The sequence below is a fragment of the Xyrauchen texanus genome, chromosome 44 (genome assembly GCF_025860055.1).
Source record: "Xyrauchen texanus isolate HMW12.3.18 chromosome 44, RBS_HiC_50CHRs, whole genome shotgun sequence".
NCBI lineage: Eukaryota > Metazoa > Chordata > Actinopteri > Cypriniformes > Catostomidae > Xyrauchen > Xyrauchen texanus.
In genome coordinates, this window is record NC_068319.1 from 14,989,532 (window position 1) to 15,011,232 (window position 21,701).

General features: G+C 41.2%; 1 protein-coding gene across 4 annotated transcripts in view; it reads left to right on the forward strand.

Annotated features, from left to right (window-relative positions):
* The window catches only part of LOC127636531 (autism susceptibility gene 2 protein homolog), a 420,619-nt gene that overhangs the window by 279,775 nt on the left and 119,143 nt on the right, over positions 1-21,701 (forward strand). The gene's annotated exons all lie outside the window — the stretch shown is intronic.

Consider the following 21,701-nt stretch of genomic DNA (forward strand, 5'->3'; position numbering starts at 1 on the left):
TTCAGAATGTCAATTTGAATATGAAAGTGGACATTTGTAGTTAAAAATGACTTAAATTTGTATCTGTTTCTCACCCACACTGGAGTTGTATGTATCACTTTTATGCTGCCTTTATGGGATTTTTGGAGCTTGACAGGTCTGGTCACCATTCACTTGCATTGAAAGGAGCTAAAGAGCTGAACCTTTGTTTGTGTTCAGCAGAAGAAAGAAAGTCATACATATTTATAATTTTATTAATCAAGCTTGAATCAATGAGAATCCAATATTAGACTCTCCTTAAAAGTGTTTCTATTTAATTAGAAGTACCATCTTGTTAATTACTGTGAGAAGGCCTTAATTAGCTGTGCATTAATTATGAATAACTAAATGGTGTGTGAAATCTGAAAAGAGCTTCACAAGTTACATTTTACACGTATAAATGTAATATTTTCTACAGATTTATTTCAAGTTCGAACCACTGGACATACAGAATGGTGGTGATTAATTTACATTCGCTATGTGGAAATGAATCAATCATACCCACATTATTATTTCAGTTATATTTATAGAGCAATTATAATGAAATTAAGCTATTATTTAACTGTGTGAATTTAATTTAACACTGCTGTAGGCAAAGTGTGTCAAGCTACTACAAAGCTTCCCAAGATACATCATACCACTTATTTACTGTCTATGAAACATCAGCGTGATTACACGCACACGAAAAAAATCTTTATTTGTTTGCTCTTTTTTTAAAGTTCTTAATTAGTTTTCTTGTTGTTTGTTTGATTGTTGTTTTTTTTCTGAAACCAATGGTTTGTTTGATGACAACTCAAATTAGCCATGTCACTCGGAGCCCTTTTGTTATGGCATGGCAAATATGTGCTGTGTAAGACATTAAGCGCTGTTCTCCTCAATGTGTTCCTGCTTCTCATTATTCCTCTAATGATTTACACAGTGTCATGTCCTTTTCTCTGCCTTTTGATTAATTACGTGTCAAAACAATGGAAGGGTTTATTAGGTAAACAAAGCAATAAGATCTCTCTCTTTCTCTCGCTTTCAAATACACACATTCACATTCACTTTTTGTCAGTAGTGCCTTGTTCTTTAAAATGTGTTTCCAAACCCTGAGTGGGTTTGAGTTGCGTTAGCATTAAGCAACCAATCCATGATATTTTCACACGCATTAATATTTGGGAATGAATTCAGTAGCTCTTATTCCCTGCAATAGCAGTTAGAGTACAGTATATATTTGGCAGCCTAAAGGGAGGAGGGCTTGTTACATTAATGGGTCAGTTCTTTTCATCCACAGACAGACTGTCTCTTTTTATTCTCCTCTGGCCCAAATCGGAAAGTAAAAAAAAAAAACTCTCTAGAGAAATCACTTCACTCTCATTACAATAATGGATAAAATGGAAGGGAGGTGATAAGTATAGGGCCTTTTTCGTTCTCCCTCTGTCCCTACTGTAATTAAATGTGGGCTTGTGCACATTTCTTGCCAGGAAGTGATGTAATGATGGCATTTTCAGACAGAACACGTGCATATCTTCACAATCAACATTTTACATTTATGCATTTGGCAGACGCTTTTATCCAAAGTGACTTACAGAGCCCTTATTACAGGGACAATCCCCCCGGAGCAACCTGGAGTTAAGTGCCTTGCTCAAGGACACAATGGTGGTGGCTGTGGGGCTCGAACCAGCGACCTTCTGATTACCAGATTACCAGTTATGTGCTTTAGACCACTAAACCACCATTTTATGAGTGATTCAATCAAACATGCATGTAATGCATTATTATTGCTGAGAAAGTAGAATGAAAGAAAGTATCGCTGAGATGATGTTTACAATTAGCAGCTTTAAGTTGCACTTTTATTGAAACCAGCTATAAAAGAAAGGCCGTGGTGGTTAGCATACTTTACATAAATCAGTGTTTTCCGACTGATGTGTTGCAGGTATGTTCAAATGTGATAGTTAATTGTTTTATTTGTATTTAGCTATGTAATCGTACATAGTAAGGGAAGATTATCAATGTTTAAACGAGAGGAGAAAACACTTTCCACATCTTTTGTTGTTTACATTAAAGGCTGTGCGGCCAATCAGACTCTGTATTTTGGTGCAAATCCATCTTTCAATTGGAATTATGGCTGTATTAATGCAATATTTTGCCCAGTGTTTCTTCCATGTTTTAGTCTGGTAAATCACACTTCTGATGTTTATGCATTTACAGAATTGTACATTTTCCATTTTAACCTTCAGTTTGTCATATGAATAATTTTGCATTGTTCCTGTATATGAACTGTATATAGTTCCTGGTAATATTAATACATTTCGTGTGTGATTTTGAGAACATTTTTGTTACTTTTGTATGATAAGCAATGTTGGTACTGGTTTGGTTAACACTTTATGTCCAATGTAAAAGCTGGGTCCTGAAGCAAAACCAGTGGAGAACCACAGACATAAGTTATACTGTGTGGTCTCATAGAATCATGTTACTTTATCAACATTTTTGCAAAATAATTTTTACTTGGCTTGTTATACATATCACAGCAGTTTTCTGTTGAAATAAACACTAGAGGTACTAAAACAACAATTAATTTTATTCACTTTCACACAAAACATGCGTACAGTGGTAGATTATATGTTCATAAATACTTATTTTTCATCCTATTCCTAACAAAATACTATCTCATGACATCAAAAAACGTTTACTATAGCACGTAACTTGTCAGGTGAGAAATTTAAACGTTTGCATTACATAAACTAACTACATTTACAATCAATCAATGCGATCAAATTGTGAGTTTGCTCAACTAATAGAGCTTTGCAATGGAGTCCTGAGGATTACGGAGTCAACACATGAGCCGAAAGCATCATAAAAACACCACATAATGAAGTGGTTGCTTCAGCAATTGAGTTTTTCATCTCACACTTGCTTTTTATGACACTATCGGTTAAGGTTTAGAGGAGGGAGGAAGGTTTTGTTGATTTAAAACTGGACTGAGCATTAACCTTAAAAACCTTATCTGTTTGGTAGAGAATTGAACTCGCTTTTAGGGTTACTCAGTGAACATTTCACCTCAAAACTGCTGCGATACGTGTGATGAACCATGTAAAATCCTTTTCCAACAGTCGTGCAATTTTCGTTATATTTAAGTTTATATTATATTAAAATTAAACAAATGTCTGGGTAGATTATGCTGCAAAAAGCCGTCTTTATGAGTGAATGGGAGTCTTGAAACCCACAGTGTGTGTGTGTGTGTGTGTGTGTGTGTCGTGTGTGTCAGAGCGTGTGTGGATGTGTGCATGAAGTGTGTGAGTGTTTAATGGCCTTTTGACATCTCGTTTGCGTTAGCTGGAGCAGAGCAAGAGATTTATTAAATGGTACCGTCTGCACACTGTTCATCATGCAGGCTAGCCTATTCCAGCTGGAACCCGGCCCTAGACCTGCTGTCTGCCCTCTCTGGCTCACACTCCATTCTCTGTCTTTCCCCTGCTGCTGTATGAATTGGCATCAGGCAGGACCCAGAATGCTCTAAAATCGTTTGGCTGGCCCTGGTAACTGTGGCTAGCCTCCACCTTCCAGGCTTTTGGCTCTTGTTCTGTCTTTGGCTGCCCTCGTTACTTTCTTTCACCATCTCCCTCCCTCGGTTTCCCAGTCTCTTTGCCAGGGATCTTGTTCTCACCTCTCCTCACAACCAGCTGGCCCACCAAACCCCAGGCCCCCGCCCCCCTGCCCCGATTTTTGTGCAGCAGAAGTGTCTTTTATTAGAGAGAGCATGAAGGACCCTGTCTTCTCGTTACCAGGTGCTCAAGGGGGATTATTATGTCTGGTGTGGCTGGCAGCGAGAGTGGGGAGAGAGAGAGATTCCACCACCTGATGGGCTGTTTGATGTTCCGCGGCTGCCCAGATCCAATAACGTCCCCTTTTCGTGGCGCAGTTAACACTAGCAGGTCTGCGCCATCTGAGAGTGTTTAAAGACCACTGAGGCTCAAGTGAATCTGTGGCGACTTTAGCCAGAAAAAATTGGCACATGTGCTCAGGCTTAGTGCCTCTCAACCCTCAGAAAACCCTGTTTTAGGTTAGAGCTGTGGTGCTGTAAGTAGCACATGCAGTTTTGGCACGTAAGAGCAATACAGGTTCGAATCTGGACTGCATTATGTTCCAATTTTTTGTCTCTTTTAACTGATCTGAAAATGACAGGCAACAAGCCTTGGAAGTAAAAATAGATTTTTTTACTTTATGTGAAGAAAATGTGAGTGGTGCTTGCTAAACGTTTGCCAGGGCTTTGATTTCGGTTGCTAAGGTGTTCAGGGTGTGTTTTGGGAAAATTGTTATGTGGTTACTAGGGTGTTCTGGGTAGTTGCTTGGTGGTTTCTTACTGCCCACATCTCATCAACTGCCAGGTCTTGCAGGTTCGCACTTTACAACATCAGGCAAATCAGACCTTTCCTGTCTGAATATGCTGCACAGCTCCTGGTCCAAGCTCTGGTCATCTCAAGACTGGATTACTGTTGGCCAACCTCCTAGCTAGAACGATGAAGCCACTAAAGATGATCTAGAATGCAGCAGACCGTCTGGTCTTCAATCAACCAAAGAGGATTCTCTTCACCCATCTCTTGATTTCAATCCACTGATTACATATATCATAAACATGTAAAAAATTCAAGTCTTTGACTCTTTGACAGCCTGTGGAACAGTACCCTCTTACTTCATTTCACTCCTCCAGCTCATGTCCCAACTCGCTTTCTGCGGTCAATGAACGAGCAGTTCCTGGTGGTCTCATCGCATAGAGGCACAAAGTATATGTCACTATCATTCTGATTCTCTGTGCTGGAATGTGCTTCCAACCAACACACGATCTGCTAAAACCATCTCAACATTCAAGAACCAGCTGAAAACACATCTGTTCTGTAACCACTTAACCAATCCACACTAAATGCACTACCTTAATATTTAACAATATTAAAAAAAAAAAATAAAATAAACTTGTCTGTCTCTTGCTTCTACGCTGGCTTCTATACTATTCCAGCCAACACTGAGAACTTGGCAGTGCGATACTGCAGATATTGTTGACTTTTCTAAGGCATATTGCTTGATTTGTCACTTTGGATAAAGAGGTCTGCTAAATTACTAAATGTAAATGTAGAAGTATAACCACAAGACATAATCAATATGCATATTAACATGATTTTAGTGTGAAAAAATAACTTATGGTACTAACATTTTCAGAGTAAAACTATATAGAAATGTATATCTTCTTTGACATGACGTTGTACTGTTGTATCCAAGTTATTTATGAGGGCCAGTGGTGGCTCAGCGGTTAAGGCTACTGACCAGAAGGTTGGGGGTTCAAACCCCAGCACCGCCAAGATGCCACAGTTGGGCCCTTGAGAAAGGCCCTTGACCCTATCTGCTCCAAGGGCGCCGTATCATGGCTGACCCTGCACTCTCACCCTAGCTTAGCTGGGATAAATGAAAAAAAAATGTCACTGTATATATGCAAAAAATGTATGTGTAATGTGTGACCAAAATAAAGGCTGCTTCTTCTATTCTATTTAGTAGTCAAAATTATGCCACAAATGAGAGGGAAATTGATCTTATTTTGTATTGAACCCGGAACATTCTTTTAAGTTAGAGCAATAGTTATACTGATGCTAACATTGTCAAGCACAACATTTAAAACAGAAAATATATTTTACACAGTTTTCATCATATGTAATGAATAATGTCATTATGAACACATAATAAATACACATTTTTAAACCACATTATAGTCACAGCATTAGCACAATATCCTGATACTATCTGTGTGTGTAATGCTAAAGGTCACTGGAAACCAGTGAATGCACAAAACGTTCTGAAAATGGTTTTATGTGTGCTAATCAATTATCAGCCCATTACCTTAGCCGGATAATGGTAGCCGGAGATGACAGATCACACAGGCAGTGAGAGATTAGTCTTAAGTACCTTTAAAGTGTACCACCTTTGGCTCTAAATAAATGTCCTTGTGCATTTTAACGCACTTATTGAAGCCTGAAAATCGAAAATAAGAAGACCTTCATCGCTGGACTCTTTTAACACCACTCGCCCCTTGCTCTTCTCAAAGGCCCTTCATTCCTTCCTGCATATTTTTCTGCCATCTGAAGGGCAGAGGACACTATTTGAAAAGCATTTGCAGTTGTATTAGAGCTTGTGCTTCGTAGAAGTGTTGTAATTTCACTCTCATTGGAGATTTGCACTTTAAAGTGTTGCTACTTAAAAGTGTGGGTCCTTGACACGAAACCATGATCAGAATTGCCGATGTGTTTGCAAAGATGTCTCGACTAGCTCTTTTTTTTGTTCTTCATCTGCCTCTCCTCTCTCGCCTTCTGACGATGTTTACCCTGAGGCAATTGGAAGAGGAGGAGGGAGATGCACATTAGTTTCTCCATCACCCCGCAAGAACACTGGTACATAAAACGTGTTTTTATCTCCGCGGCACACTTCGGCACAGTGAAGTGGGGTGGGTAATAAAGCTTCGCAAGCGAGCTGTCAGCGGTAAAAGATTATGTGTTTTGCCCACCCTGTATCTGACAAAGGTGGGAGGGATGGGGGTAAGATGGGGAGGGAGCCGCAGAGTGGTGTTTACAGGCTTGAGTGGGCGCTCGTGAGGCCGGGACAGAGGCTGATTGCTGTAGAGTGGCCTGTCAGCCCGTGATTTGTCATGTACTTCATCATCTGCGTCAGTCTGCAGAGTTGTCATAGCTAACGTATTGGCCCGCATTTGTACTCGGTCGTGTAGGAAATTTGTATTTACTTGGGGGGGTTGGGGGCGTGGGGAGGGAAGAAAAAAGGGGGCTGTAATTTGTTCCACGTGGATAATGTGACCCTGAGTGGAGCCGGATCATGGGTTAGTTGAAGTGATATTTTCCGGTAATGGTAGTCGTACATCATAGCTGTCAGATAGAGTTAGGAGGCATGCACGTAACAGCTCCATTTCAGCCAATGCAAGCATCTGGGATTATTTTCCATAACCAAGTATGACATGACCGCTCTGCGGAGTGCATTAAATATTTACTGGCTTTTCTTCCTTTGCTCCTTTCATTTCTCCATCTCTCTTCATTCCCTCCGGATCAGTGGCATTTCCCCTGAGCCGACCCGGAGCTGAGCAGGAGGGGGCTCCAGGATGGCAAGGTGATTGATGCTCAGGAGACTCAGCGTCCCTCACCGATGCTGGGTCAAGATGTAGACCTAAACCAGAACCATGTTGCCGTACTGACACTGCAAAAGCCGTTCGCTCACAGCCCCATAGCTCTCCCCCTCTCTTACGCATGCATGCTCTTTTGCTCCCCAGTTGCTTTTATTTCTAATGACGTGTTTATTTCTTAATTTCTTTTGTAAGCTCTGGGGCTGTTTTGATCCTTTTTATTTCCAGGCAAGGTCAGCATTGTATAAATGCCAGAGCAGTGGGAGACAGATCATGTGTGTGTGGAAGGCTAATCACTGGGATGCTGGGGGCGGGTGAGCAGGCAGTGCTCATTATAGGGGCCTACCACAAAAATTATGTGACGACCTTACAGACCCTCAGAGCTGCCAGACAGCTGAAGGATCGAGAGAGTAGGGAGAGATGCATGCTGCTTGATGGATGGGCAGGTCAGCAGGCTATGCAGTAACACAGCAACTCCTTACCCCTGGCCATCCCCCTCATTCCTGACTGCTAGATTGGTGCATTAAGGAAGAAACAGTGCGGCTAACTAATTTTGCTGGAAGACGGCTGCTGGTTGATTGACACCAATTAAATAGAACCTCTTAGTGTTTGAGAGTAGCATTTTTAAGGGACTGCAGGCTATTGATTTACCAGTGGATATTAAATAGGCTTTATAGGGGAGACCAGGGCAAGTTGTCACACTCTTTGCTCCAGTGAATATTTCTCAAGGTAGGTTTATTATTGAGTCGGTTTCTGCAAAGCCACATACCTACAACATTTTCAAAATGTTCATTGTTGCCCTCAAAAAAAAGATGCAGTTCATTGAACAAATCTTGACCTTTTGTGACAACTTGCCACAATAGCGGGAATTTTGTATACAGGGCGAGTTGTCACAGTGGAACTTGCCACAATAGCGGGCATTTTGTATACAGGGCGAGTTGTCACAGTGGATCTTGCCACAATAGCGGGCATTTTGTATACAGGGCGAGTTGTCACAGTGGAACTTGCCACAATAGCGGGCATTTTGTATACAGGGCGAGTTGTCACAGTGGAACTTGCCACAATAGCGGGCATTTTGTATACAGGGCGAGTTGTCACAGTGGAACTTGCCACAATAGTGGGCATTTTGTATACAGGAAAAGTTGTCACAGTGCAACTTGCCACAATAGCGGGCATTTTGTATACAGGGAAAGTTGTCACAGTGGAACTTGCCACAATAGCGGGCATTTTGTATACAGGGAAAGTTGTCACAGTGGAACTTGCCACTAAACCAGTGCAGTAGGTTTCATCTGAACATTGGGGTGATATTGCTGTTTTTTTCCCTGTACATTCATCAATACTACCAGCAGGAAATATGAGAGCTTATGTTTTTATCCATTTATTTACTTTTAGTCAGTGTCTGCGTCAGGTTTCAAAAGTACAGAACGATTATCCAAGTTTTCTGCTGTATGTCAGAATGTTTCATTACTTCAAAATATTGCCATCAGCAGTGCAGTATATCACTGAAGTGTTTCGATCTTAGAAAACTCAATGGTGGGTGGGGGTGTGTGTGTGTGTGTGTGTGTGTGTGTGTGTGTGTGTGTGTGTGTTAGTGAAAATGGTGACTTGCAGCTACTGTTTGTGCTGTGCATAAGCAGAGATGCAACAAACTGCCCCAAGGCAGCCAGTAATGACCCCCACTGACCCTTAAACACTAACACAATCACTCACACACATTTACACATACTCTCTATCTCTCTCTCTATCTCTCTTTCTCCTGCCTTTATTTCGCCCAGAAGGCAGAGCCTCATTCTGTCATGGTGTATATCTGGCTGCTAACGCTCACCTCTAACATGTGGACAACGATCAACTTGTTAGTGTGAATTCAGCATCTTTTTTTTCCCCTTAGGCCACAGTGAGCCTTGCTGATGCCTCCATAATCCTTACACACACAAACACACGTACGCACACTTACAAGAGCCCCTGATGGTTCTTTAGTCCCTGAGGAGTGTGGTGAGGGTTGAGTGGTTGGGGTTTGTATCCTGGGCCGAGACTAACGCTGTGTGCTCTTGCCATTAGGGACACAACCTCACAGCAGGGTGCCTATGAACACACTTTTCTTAGGCCAAGTCACAGATATTATAACACTGTGTCTTAACCAGAAACAATGGCACAATGGCTAATTAATCAAATAGCCTTCTCAGTGTACTCCATGATAATTAGAGTTTTTATTCTAACCAGATGCGACCGTGACAATTGGCAGGACATAGAAATAGAAGCCAAGCGATCTACAAAAGATCTTGAATGAAAAATTCTAAAAAATAAATGTGTGTATATATATATATGTGTGTATATATATGTATATATGTATATATATATGTATATATATATATATATATATATATATATATATATACGTGTATATATATATATACACGTGTATGTGTGTTGACCTAAAGAAACACAATATTTGACACCATTGTTAGCATTTTTTATTTCTGACTTGAAATATGTTATTGGAACATAATCTGGGCTAACAGTTTTGGAGGTGTCTATCTTTAAATTTGCATTTGCAGTACCCGCAATAGCGACAGAACTGACTTGCCATTTAGGAACTTTGGCCCAGTGCACTCCTTTCTGCCATGACAGCACATGTGGTTGTGGTGCATTGCAGACCTGTGTTTGATGTCTTATGTCCTTCTCTATCATACTTTATCCTTGACTTTCTTTACAGACATCTAGCCAGGCAGTTAGTGAAGGAAAGGGTTTTCATTTTTTGACTTGCATTAGGTCATTTTATATTAGTTGTGCTACAGTCCTCTCAGTGAAAAGGCATGAATTGCTCTTTGCTCTGAGCAAACACTATTATTTCCAGCACATCATAGAGTGGCTGAATAGAATAAAATCACAGACAAAATAAAGGTTAACCTGGAGAAATAGTTCAGCGACTACTTGATTTTAAGTATCACGTCCATTTCCACCCAAGGCATAAGATATTTTACACTTTCCATTATTATTTCCCAAGAACCATTCATTTGCACAAAGCAATAAAAGGCAACAATGCACCTGTGTGACTACGGCAAGGTTGCCAAGTCCTTGAAATCGAATTGAAGTAAAAAACATCCCTTGGGAATTATAGTACAGTGGCAAAGCTTTAGATTACACCAGAATGGAAACTGATTCAATCAGCATTGCAAGCTACAAACAGAACATCAATGAGCTTGTTTACATGGACACCAGAAAGCCATTGATGGTGAGAAAGCTGAAATGTGACTGTAAAAGGATCAATGGAAAGGAGGAGGCGAGAACCGGCTTGATAATATAAATAATAGTTTAATGATAAACTTAAAAGAAGACACAAACACACACATGACGGACATGTCTGTTAACGATCTCTCTCTCCTGCACGATCCCCTGCGGTCGACCTTTATACCTCAGAGGCTTAATTAGCCTAATACGGGACCGGGTGTGTAGGATCACGACCCGGCCCCGCCCTCCGCCCTGCCATATTCCTCCCTCGTTCTCTCAGGCTGGGGAGCCCCCGACCTGATTTTACACCCCCTTCCCTGGGGGATGGCGTGCTTTACGTCTAGTCTGCCGGCAGGTCATCCCCATCTACCTGGACGAGGGAGGGGACAAGGGCAGTGAAACAGAAATAATTAAAATGGGGGGTACTTCCTTTAACAGTGTAGTACCCCCCAAAAAACTGTCAAATTTAAAAGAGGGAAAAGGCCAACGCAGAGTGACAGTGAGAGAGGAGAGAGAGATGGAAAAAAAAAAACTCTTACTCGCAAGTTCTCCGATACGCCGCAGCTTGTTCCTCTGCCACTCCTCCACCCTCTATCGGACGACAGCCGCGCCTCTCCGGGCGGATCAGAGGCAGTCCTCCAGCTCCTGGCGGATGGAACGCCCCGCCGCGTTCTTGGGGAACAGAAGGGGTCGCCCCCGCCCCTGGCAGCGGTCTATCGCTCCAGGTGGTCGGCAGTGAGCCCCTCCACGCTCGCGGTCGGCGGTCTTAAACCCTGCTGCGTTTCAGCGGCCGGTAGGCGACTCCTGCACCCCTGGCAGCGGCCCTGACCGCTCCAGGCAGTGGGCTAGGAGCCCCTTCTCCCCTCGCGGTCGGCAGCCATCGTCCTCTTTCAGGCGGCAGATGGCCGCGGCTGCTCCGTTGGGGTGGACGGTAGTGGCGAGAACTCTACTACACCGTATCCCTCCTCCTTCCTGGGTTTCCGGCACCAGTGTAAAGCGATCAATGGAAAGGAGGCGGCGAGAACCGGCTTTTCAATATAAATAATGGTTTAATTATAAACTTAACACACAAACACACACGACGGACATGTCCGTTAACGATCGCTCTCTCCCGCACGATCCCCTGCAGTCGACCTTTAACCCTCATGGAGGCATAATTAGCCTAATACGGGACCGGGTGTGTAGGATAACGACCCGACCCCGCCCTCCGCCCTGCCACAGTGACATTCCTATTTCATGCACTATGTTTGCGGCTCTCTCTTTATTCCATTGTTTATGCAGCTTGGTCAGTAAGCAGCTTTCTCCACAGCAACATAACTTCCCTGCAACGCTTGTGTAAATAACGAAAATGGTATCCAACGAAGACTTCGCTATTTCTTTCTCTGTTGCTTCGCTTTATTTCCAGATATCCTAGAGTTTTTTCTGTATTTGTTTTGTTAACATTTCATCACAACATGCAGTGGAATTTCACTGCAATAACGGGGGTTTCTACTTTAGCGCATATATGCAAACATGAGGGACAGTTGTTGTAATTTTAAAATGAGTATATTTGATAGTGTATGTTCTTTTCCCTTTTCCCACTGTACTCAAGTACTAATTGACACCTGTCACACTGAAGCTACATCCTTTCCTGCCTTACTACTTGCATAGTTGGGAAACAGATTTATGGCCACATTCACGATTCAATGTTTGGTATCTTGTTCATACAACAGTGAAATCGGTCCTGCTCGAGTGGGATTCGAACCGGCATCTCCGTTGTGTGAGAAGCAGGCACACTAACGAAAAGGCTAAAGGCTACAACCCCTAGCATCAGTCGCTAGTGCACCTCCTGAGGTTTACACATACTGCACTGCTATCACGTAGCAGCTGGCTCTCATTACACTCACCCCCCTAAACCTCACTCGGCTACATATCCATGTCACGGCACCACTGTAACCGGTCCTGCTTGACTCGCTCTGAACGGGATTCGAACCGGTGTCTCTGGCATGGGAGGCAGGTGCGCTAACGAAGAGGCTAAAGGCTACAGCCTCTCTCTCTCTGTCACTCTGATGCCTCGTGCACCCTCCAGCATCACTACAATAAGAAATAGGTGTAAGAGATAATGACAACCCAGGTGACAAACCTTACCGCTCTCTCTCTCCCACAGACAGACACACGACCACGCCCCTATCACCACAAACAGCTTACAGTAGCGGCTGAATACTGTCTGTATGATAGGACAATAGAAGTCAAGCCTATATTCTAACAGATGTTACCATAGTGACAGTAACTAAAGAACATATCAAAGATGGTGGCATCCATACAACCATACATTATAATTGTTGAAGTGTTATCAAATAAACAAGTCTAATCAAGTTTATGCGTCACATCATAACTGGAAGTGGCTTTGAATAAAGTGAGTGTAGAGCACAGGATTTGAGTCATGCAGTATTTATAAAACTGATGGGCTCCGGTGTAAGACAGTCTGGATCTTCGCATTACACACGGCTCATGTCTCCATGAATTAATTAAACTCTACATGAATAACACGAGACACACGCATGTACAGAGCATCGTGGATTTCATATTACACAACGTGACAGATAACTAGTTGTTCAGAATGGTTCGGTTCACACAGCAGCGGTTTGGCGAAAATGCGGTTGTGAGTCTTGAAAATTTACAGGTGTCAGTTCGGTTGTAGGATGCGGTTTTAATTTTGGTAAATCACCAACCTGTGTGTGAATGTAACCATGTTAAGCACTCAAATACAGGACTGAGAACTGTATTCTACTGCAGTGTGAATGTGGCCTAAGTGTGACTTGTAAGTGTGTTCCTGTAAAGTGGTCTAAAATATTCCATTCCATTTGAGACTGGTAAGTGTGACGGTTCACACCTGGCCTGAGATGTGCCTAGCTATCTGTGCTCATTAATATTAATGAGAGCAGGTTGACTGTTACCTAGTTTAAATAATGTATGCAGGCAGGCTTTTTTTTTTTCTTTAATCATGGAATAGTATAACATGGAATGTCTTAGCTATTTTTGCGCAGGGTTTCACTCTCTGTCCATCTCTTTTCCTTTCTCCTCCATTCTGTATCCTGCTTAGCATCCTCCATGGGCTGAATGCTGCTTCCAGACAGTCCAAGGTTAAACAGAGGCTATATGCATGCTGGACGTCTATCAAGGCCCACACACCTACACACAGGCCCCTGGCCGCTGCGCTATGACTCATACACACAATCTTTCCTCTGTTTTTCATACTCACATAGACAGTTAGGGGCTGTTCATACCGAACATTTTTTTGGTTCAGTCCGTGTTGTTTTTCTATGTGAACATGAACGAGATTGATATCTTTGTTGCGGCATGTCACGCTGTTTTTTTTCAGCGTCTCATGTAGGAGTGTTGTGTTTTTTAGACACCATGTCAGAGCTTTCATATAGCATTTTGAATTTATATCTTGTAATTAACGAGCTGTATGTGGACCTAAATGATCAAGACGGAATCTCATAATTACGGTTATTCTGACATGGCATGAACGTAGACAGAACATTTACGTTATCCATTGACAAGTCAGTCTGTATATTTTGGACACTAAACAGAATGACTGCTTCTGTTAATTGGCCACATACATTTATTTGCTGATGCTGGTAAACTAAACAAAAAAATCTTGGCCGAAATAAAAATGGACAAATATTGTCCAATTAAAGGGATAGTTCACCCAAAAATGAAAATTCTCTCATTATTTACTCAACCCCATGACATCTCAGATTTTTAGAAGAATATTTCAGCTCTGTAGGTCCTTATAATGCAAGTGAATGGTGATCAGACCTTTGTAGCTCCAAAACATCACATAATGAAATAAAAAAGTAATCCATATGACTCTAGTGGTTGTATCCTTATATTCAGAAGTGAAATGATAGGTCTGGGAGAGAAACAGATAAATATTTAAGCCCTTTATTTACTCTAAATTTCCACTTTCCGCATATGGCTTTCAGATGTAAAACTGAAAGCGGTGATTTAGAGAAAAAAAGGACTTAATTTTGATCTGTTTCTCACCCACACCTATTATATGTCTTCTGAAGATATTGACTGGAGTTGTATGGATTACTATTATGTTTCCTTTATGTAATTTTTTTCAAAGGTCTGGTCACCATTTACTTGCATTGTAAGGACCTACAGAGCTGAAATATTCTTCTAAAAATGTTAATTTGTGTTCTGCAGAAGAAAGAAAGTCATACACATCTGGGATGGTATGAGGGTGAGTAAATTATGAGAGAATACATTTTTTTGAGTGAACTATACCTTTAATGAGCCCGACTGATTTAGCAGTCTATCACTAATGCCATCCATTACCTCAGTATTATTTTGCATATTTACACAATATAGATTTATATGTTATGTTATATAATACTATCTGTGATGGTCAGTACAAACTCTCAATTAACTAAATCAGCATTCTGCTTGATCTGATATTTTTCCATAATGCTCGCTGAATCTATGAATAAAAAAAAATTTCAAGTGGTTTGGCATATATGCTGAGCACACCGGACATGTAAACACAACCACAATCTCATGTGGAGGCACATCCTTAGTTTCTGTTCCCCTGCGCTCACCAACATGCTTGTTACAGCAGAATAATTGGAGGACGTTCAGCTTTGCAAAATCAGGTCAGGAAAATACTGTCCATCTGTGTCCTGATTAATCTCAGGAGTACAATCGACAAAAGAGCTCGGCCTGTTGTGCGCGAAGCTCCAATTACGTGTACAAGACATCTGGGAATTAAATGGAATCCCCCAACAGGATGTGCAACCGAGACCTCATGGGAGACATTTCGGCACTTATTAAAACAGAACCGTTGTTTAGGCTTAAGGGTCCACAGTGTCAAGCTGCAAATATGTAAATGTAATGCCTATAAGGACTTTTGCTTATAGATGTTTGTATTTGTGTGCGTGCGCGTGTGTGCATGCGTGTGTGTGTGTGCGTGCGTGTTCGTGTGGGCATGTCTATGTGGTTTACGAGGACAATTTTTTAGGTTACAAACTGGTAATTACAAGGGTATTATGCTATAAATGTGGTTTATGAGGACATTTCTAGTGTCCCCATAATTTAAATAGCTTAAAAAACATTAAACTATGTTTATATTGTAAATGTAAAAATGCAGAAAGTTTTCTGTTAGGGTTAGGTTTAGGTGTAGGGTTAGAGGATATAATCTATAGTTTGTACTGTATAAAAATCATTATGTCTATGGAAAATCCTCATAATGATAGGTAGACCAACGTGTGTGTGAGTGTGAGTGTGTTTAGTTCACGCCCTACACCATATGTGACAGCCAGTATTGATTGGGAATAATGAGGCTGTCCTGTTGATGTCCAGCACTGTAACTGAAGCTCATTTCTGTATGGACTTTTGACAACAGTGTGATGCAATGCTGTGGTATTTTTTTCTCTGCCTGTCTGCTGTTATCAGGCCTATTTAAACACCTCAGCAATGGTCCCTCAGGCTCAGAAAGCAGGACAGGCATTGATTGTGTCCAGTCTCTATAAGTGAGGTTGTGATCGGCTCAGGACAGATCTCTGACACTAAGTGGCCCTCTGGAGAGGAATGGAGATTAATGAACCTTAGAGGATGGTTAGTTTGTTCTTTAAGTCAGAGAGTAGAAACTAATGATTTACTTGATTAGTTTTTATGGACAATGTCTTTAAAACAAATGTCACATTAACGCACAGGCACTTAATTAAAAGTGTGTCTAATTTGGGGCTAATATAAATGTTACTTCTAACTAAGAGTACTGATATTACTTTACTAAAAATTAAAATTTTTATGGGGTGAATTATTCCTTTATGGTGTGGTGTGGTGTGGTGTTGTGGGAAGTTCAAGAACCTTTTTCCTATGTTCAAATACACAAACAGTCACATCTCTTTTAATTATTCAGTGCTGTGGTCCTTCAGGATGCATTATCTATTCTTCCTCTGAAGCTTTATGCTTTTAAAAGCCTCTCTCAGTTTGTAAAGGTCTAAGAGCTGGGGAGTCACTTCTTTACACATATCTTTATATTCCCACAAGCGTAATTCATGTGTAGACATCTTCTCTGCACAGCTAAGGCCCCAACTGAGACATATGTTATTTTCGAAAATTCGAAAGTAAAGGCAGTTTGCAGTGTTTATCTGTAACAAGTAATTAGTACACAGATCGTGTGTTTGCACAGCAAGTCAAATATAAAACACTAATCTTGTTTCTCATGCTTGCTTTTACCACTTTTATACTGTTCACATTAAAGTTTCTGTGGGCGAATCCAACATTTGTTTTTACAATGCAGCTGGATATTAAACATCTATAAATGTAAATTTAGGGTGGACTAAGTATGACCAAAATATTTATTAGTGATTTTTTTATATCACCACTAGGCTTGTGGCAATTATTAAATAATCATCTGATCGCGATTATTTGATCCAACCATGATTATTTAAGATAATCGTGATTAAGGTGCACAAATAAGGGAATTTGAAGTAAATATAGAAATGCCAAGAATGCCATGTTTTGTATCTCATTTCTGGTGTTATTGCATTATGTGAGAGTACTCCAAATTAACTCCAACCTTCTCACTGACCAGGACCGTACTCCGTGTAGCTCCTGAAGAGCGCATGAAGATTTAACGCTTCTGATGCACTCGCTGTGTGCGGAGGTTTGCGGCACGGTCCTGCAAAAAATATAAGCGAGGATTTCTTATAATGAACACAAAGCGCTCTGGTTTAACTTTAATATAACAGTCACACAATGTTCTTGGTCATTGTGGGTTCATACGCATGGTGTTAGTGACATGGAATGACATAGAAGAGGAGATGAGCCGCTTTATCTTTTAAAAAAACATTTCCTTTATGCCTGGTGGGTTTAATCGGAGAGTCTAAAAATAATATGTGAAAGTGAAGAATTTAGGATAAAAATAGAGTATTTAAATGTTTTACTATTGCGTAAAATAATATTGTACACTGCCTGGCCAAAAAAAAGTTGCATACCCATATCTTTTATTGGACTGCCTTTAGCTTTAATTATGCCATGGATTCATCATGGCATAGTTTCGACAACCTTATGCAACATCACATTATTTATTTCCATGCAGAGGTGTATTCATTTTTGGCCAAGATCTTTGATTGATGACGGGAGTTTCGAACCACTCCGTAAAGTCTTCTCCAGCACATCCCAAAACGTTTAATGGAGTAAAGGTCAGGACTCTTTTGTGGCCAATTCATGTGTGAAAATGATTCCTCATGCTCCCTGAACCACTCTTTCACAGTTTAAGCCCGATGAATCTTGGCATTGTCGTCCTGGAATATGCTCATGCCGTCAGGAAGGAAAAAATACATCGATTTGATAATCTGTCATTCAGTACATTCAGGTAATCATCTTAACTCATTTTATTGCCACATAAAGTTTCTGAGCCTAGACCTGACCAACTGAAGCAACCCCAGATCATAACACAAATGCAAGTTAAGACTCTACTGTGCAAAGCAGAAGCCGTACATCAACACTGTCCAGAAGCGCTGCCGACTTCTCTGGTCTCGTTCTCATCTTAGATGGAAAGTAGAACAGTGGAACTGTGTTTTTTGATCTGAAGAGTCCACATTTCATATCTGTGCCAAAGTGGAAAAGGACCATCCATGCTGTTATTAGCATTAGGTCCAAAAGCCAGTGTCTGTATGGTCCAGGGGTGTATCAGTGCCCATAGCATGGGTAACTCGCACATCTGTGAGAACACCATGAATTCAGACAGATTTGTACACATTTTGGAGCAACATCTACTGCCATCCAGCACCGTATTTTCCAGGGACATCCCTGCATTTTCCAGCAGGACAACTTCAAACCACATACTGTCCGGATTACAAGTGCATGGCTGTGTAAGCAGAGAGTGCGGGTGCTAGATTGGCCTGAATGCAGTCCTGACCGTCTCAAATTGAGAATGTATGGTGCATCATGAAGCACACCATACGGCAATGAATACACTGTACAATTATTCAGCTAAATACCTGCATAATGGATGAATTGGGGAAAATTCCACTTTCTAAACTTAACAAACTTGTGTCTTCAGTGCCCAAATGCTTAAGTGTTATTAGAAGAAATGTTGATGTTTCGCAGTGGTAAACACTCGACTGTTTCAACTTTGTTGGAGCATGTTGAAATCATCTGATTTGAAATGACTGTACATTTAAAAAAAAAAAAAAATTTCAAAAAAATTAATTTCACAAGGTAAAACATCATATAATGTTTAGTTTTATTGCTTTCTATATAGTAAATGACAAATAATAGTTATGCAAATATAATAATCTTGACAGCCTTATCACCATAACAGTATGTATTATAATATATTTAGTTTTGGCTGGAATTTCAATCCAAATGCATTTCACATAATACATAACCACGAAATATTGCCAATTTTGGATAGTCCAGTGAATTAAATAGTTTACAAATGAAAGGTACTTCTTCACAATAGATTCTTTTCCTTTTTGATTGGGAAATGTAATTGCTAAACACAAATCAAAAGATAAGATAATTTGTATTAAAGAAGTGATAATTCATAATAAATGTAGAAGTCTCGCACCAGTGCAAAAACAGCTGCTTCACATTTGTGACGAGGCAGGCGAGGAATGAGGATCTATACGCAGCTTTATTAAAGGAAACAAGAAAGCACTGAATAAAACAAAACACAGGGAACCTAGCACAGAGCATAACAAAACATGCAAGAACTAACAAATTAACTGGGGAAAACGAGGGCTTAAATACACAAGGGAAAACAAGGAACACCTGGGGAAACAATCAGGGAATGAGAGACAATCAGGGGGAAACCAATCATAAAATGAAACTACAAAAGACTACAAAAACCAAACAAGAAACAGGATCAAAACAAGAACTTCTACATAAAAGCACAAAAACAAAAGACAACAGGGAATATGTGACAGAGCCCCCCCTTTAAGGAGCGGATTCCAGACGCTCCAAAAAAATTTAAGTAATAAAAAAAGGACTGGGTCAGGAGGCCTGGGAGGTGGCCACAGGACAGGGACCGGGTCAGGAGGCCTGAGAGGCGGCCACAGGACAGGGACCGGGTCAGGGGGCCTGAGAGGTGGAGCCGCTATAGGAATAGTTTCTGGGGGCGGAGCCGTGGAAGGTGGAGCCAAGGATGACTCCAGGGTTTGAGCCATGGAAGGTGGAGCCGTGGAGGACTCCGGGGGCGGAGCCATGGAGTACTCAGGGGGCAGAGCCGTGGAAGGCTTTTTTATCCCATTGCAAATATAATGCAGTATAAGCGGTACAGCCGAAAACCACCCAGTCATACCACCCAGCCATGATGTAAATGTAGCAGATGCTTCACCAACTAAGGTTGATACAGTATGTTTTTAAATTAATGAATGAGAATAATGAAACCAACACTCTGGTTTGGTTTGGCATCAAATGAAGCACGTAAATTGAGAGTCTATGCAAATTAATTGCTTCCATTCAACAGAAGAGATGACTGTAAAATATGGTGCACTCATCACTATTTGTATGGCTCTGTAATGGCTGTATTGTGATTTTATCACCTATTTACCTTTCAGTACTCATCAAACACCATATAGACGTGGCATGTGCGGTTGCACACGCAAGCACACACACCATTATGCACACAGTGGTCCAAATAGCAAAGACTGTGATGTGCCCTTTGGTGGGTAGATAGCTCATTTCTAAAGAGAGATCTTCCATCTGTGCTGATGGCAGCCGAGGGAACCGTTATAATCATGATGGAAATCTCAGCTGTCATTACGGGATGGCATTACAGGACGCACTGCGCGCACACTAATGGACTCGTTTGTAATTGGGGTAGAGGGAGATGATGTATGTTTGTGTGTGGGTGTGTGTGACATGGAGGAAGGAATGGACTAGGAAGATGTATGGATGTACAAACTACTTGTTTTCAAAATCGAAGTCAGTCGGTTGCCTGGACAACTAGTCTCAAGGAAGCACTGAATAATTAGGCTGATTTTGGGTTCACCTGACCCTGATCAGAAGCTGAAGAACTGTTTTCAACATGTTTTGGGACAGTTGTTGCCCTGAAGCTTGGTGATTAGTATATATGGTTGCTTCCTGTCTCTCTTTAACTCTATTTCTCCCATGTTTGTTACAAAAATTCACTTATACACCTACAAATGCTTTAAGCTACTACTTTGATGCAGCATTGCACACACACACACACACACACACACACACAGATACACAAACAGCGGCTTTGTGCTGTTTTAATGTAAAATTATCTTTAGCTAGTTTTATTGAACTCTGAAACTAGACCACACATTGCTCTACCCTCTCATCTCACAAACTCCACATGCCCCACAGTCGAGTGTTTCCACATAATCTCATTTATTGTATTTTCTTACACAGTTTGGAATTCTTCTACTGTTTATCTCATATATCTAATTAAGTCTAATTGACTGAATTTTCTTTCTCTTTTATTGTGGTCTCACACTTTGTGTTTCATGTACTCTAATGCCTGTATTTGGTTGGTCTCCAATCTGGCTTTCCAAACCACTTCAAGAAAATGCCAGATTTCGGGCTACTGTTCCAGAATAACAATTATGTGTCATTTAGAAAATTAAATGAACTCTCTTAAAATAAAATAATTATTTCAGAGCCATTTGGTATTGGTTAGCACAAGTGCTCTGGCATTTTGAGCCTTGGTGCTAATTCTGGCATCGTGAGATAAAGTTCAAAACATTATGACCATTATGCATAATATGATGTTGTTCCTCCGCATGCCACCAAAACAGCGCCGACCCACCCAGGCATGGACTCTACAAAACCCCTGAAGGTGTCCTGTGGTATCTGGCATCAAGGCATTAGCAGCAGATCCTTCAAGTCCTGTAAGTTCCGAGGTGGAGCCACTGTGGATCGGACTTGTTGGTCCAGCACATCCCACAGATGCTCAATCAGATTGAGTTCTGGGGAATTTGGAGGCCAGGACAACACCTTGGAACTCTTCATCGTGTTCCTCAAACCATTGCCGAACAGTGTGTGCAGTGTGGCAGGGAATATTATCTGGCTGAAAGAGGCCATTACCATCAGGGAATACCATTGCCATGAAGGGGTGTACCTGGTCTGCAACAATGTTTAAGTAGTTGGCACGTGTCAAATAGACATCCACATGAATGACCGGACTCAGGGTTTCGCAGCAGAACATTGTCCAGAGCATCAAACTCCCTCCACTGGCTTGTCGTCTTCCCACAGAGCGTCCTGGTGCCATCACTTCAACAGGTAAACGGTGCACATGTACACGGCCATCCACTTGATATAAAAGAAAATGGGACTC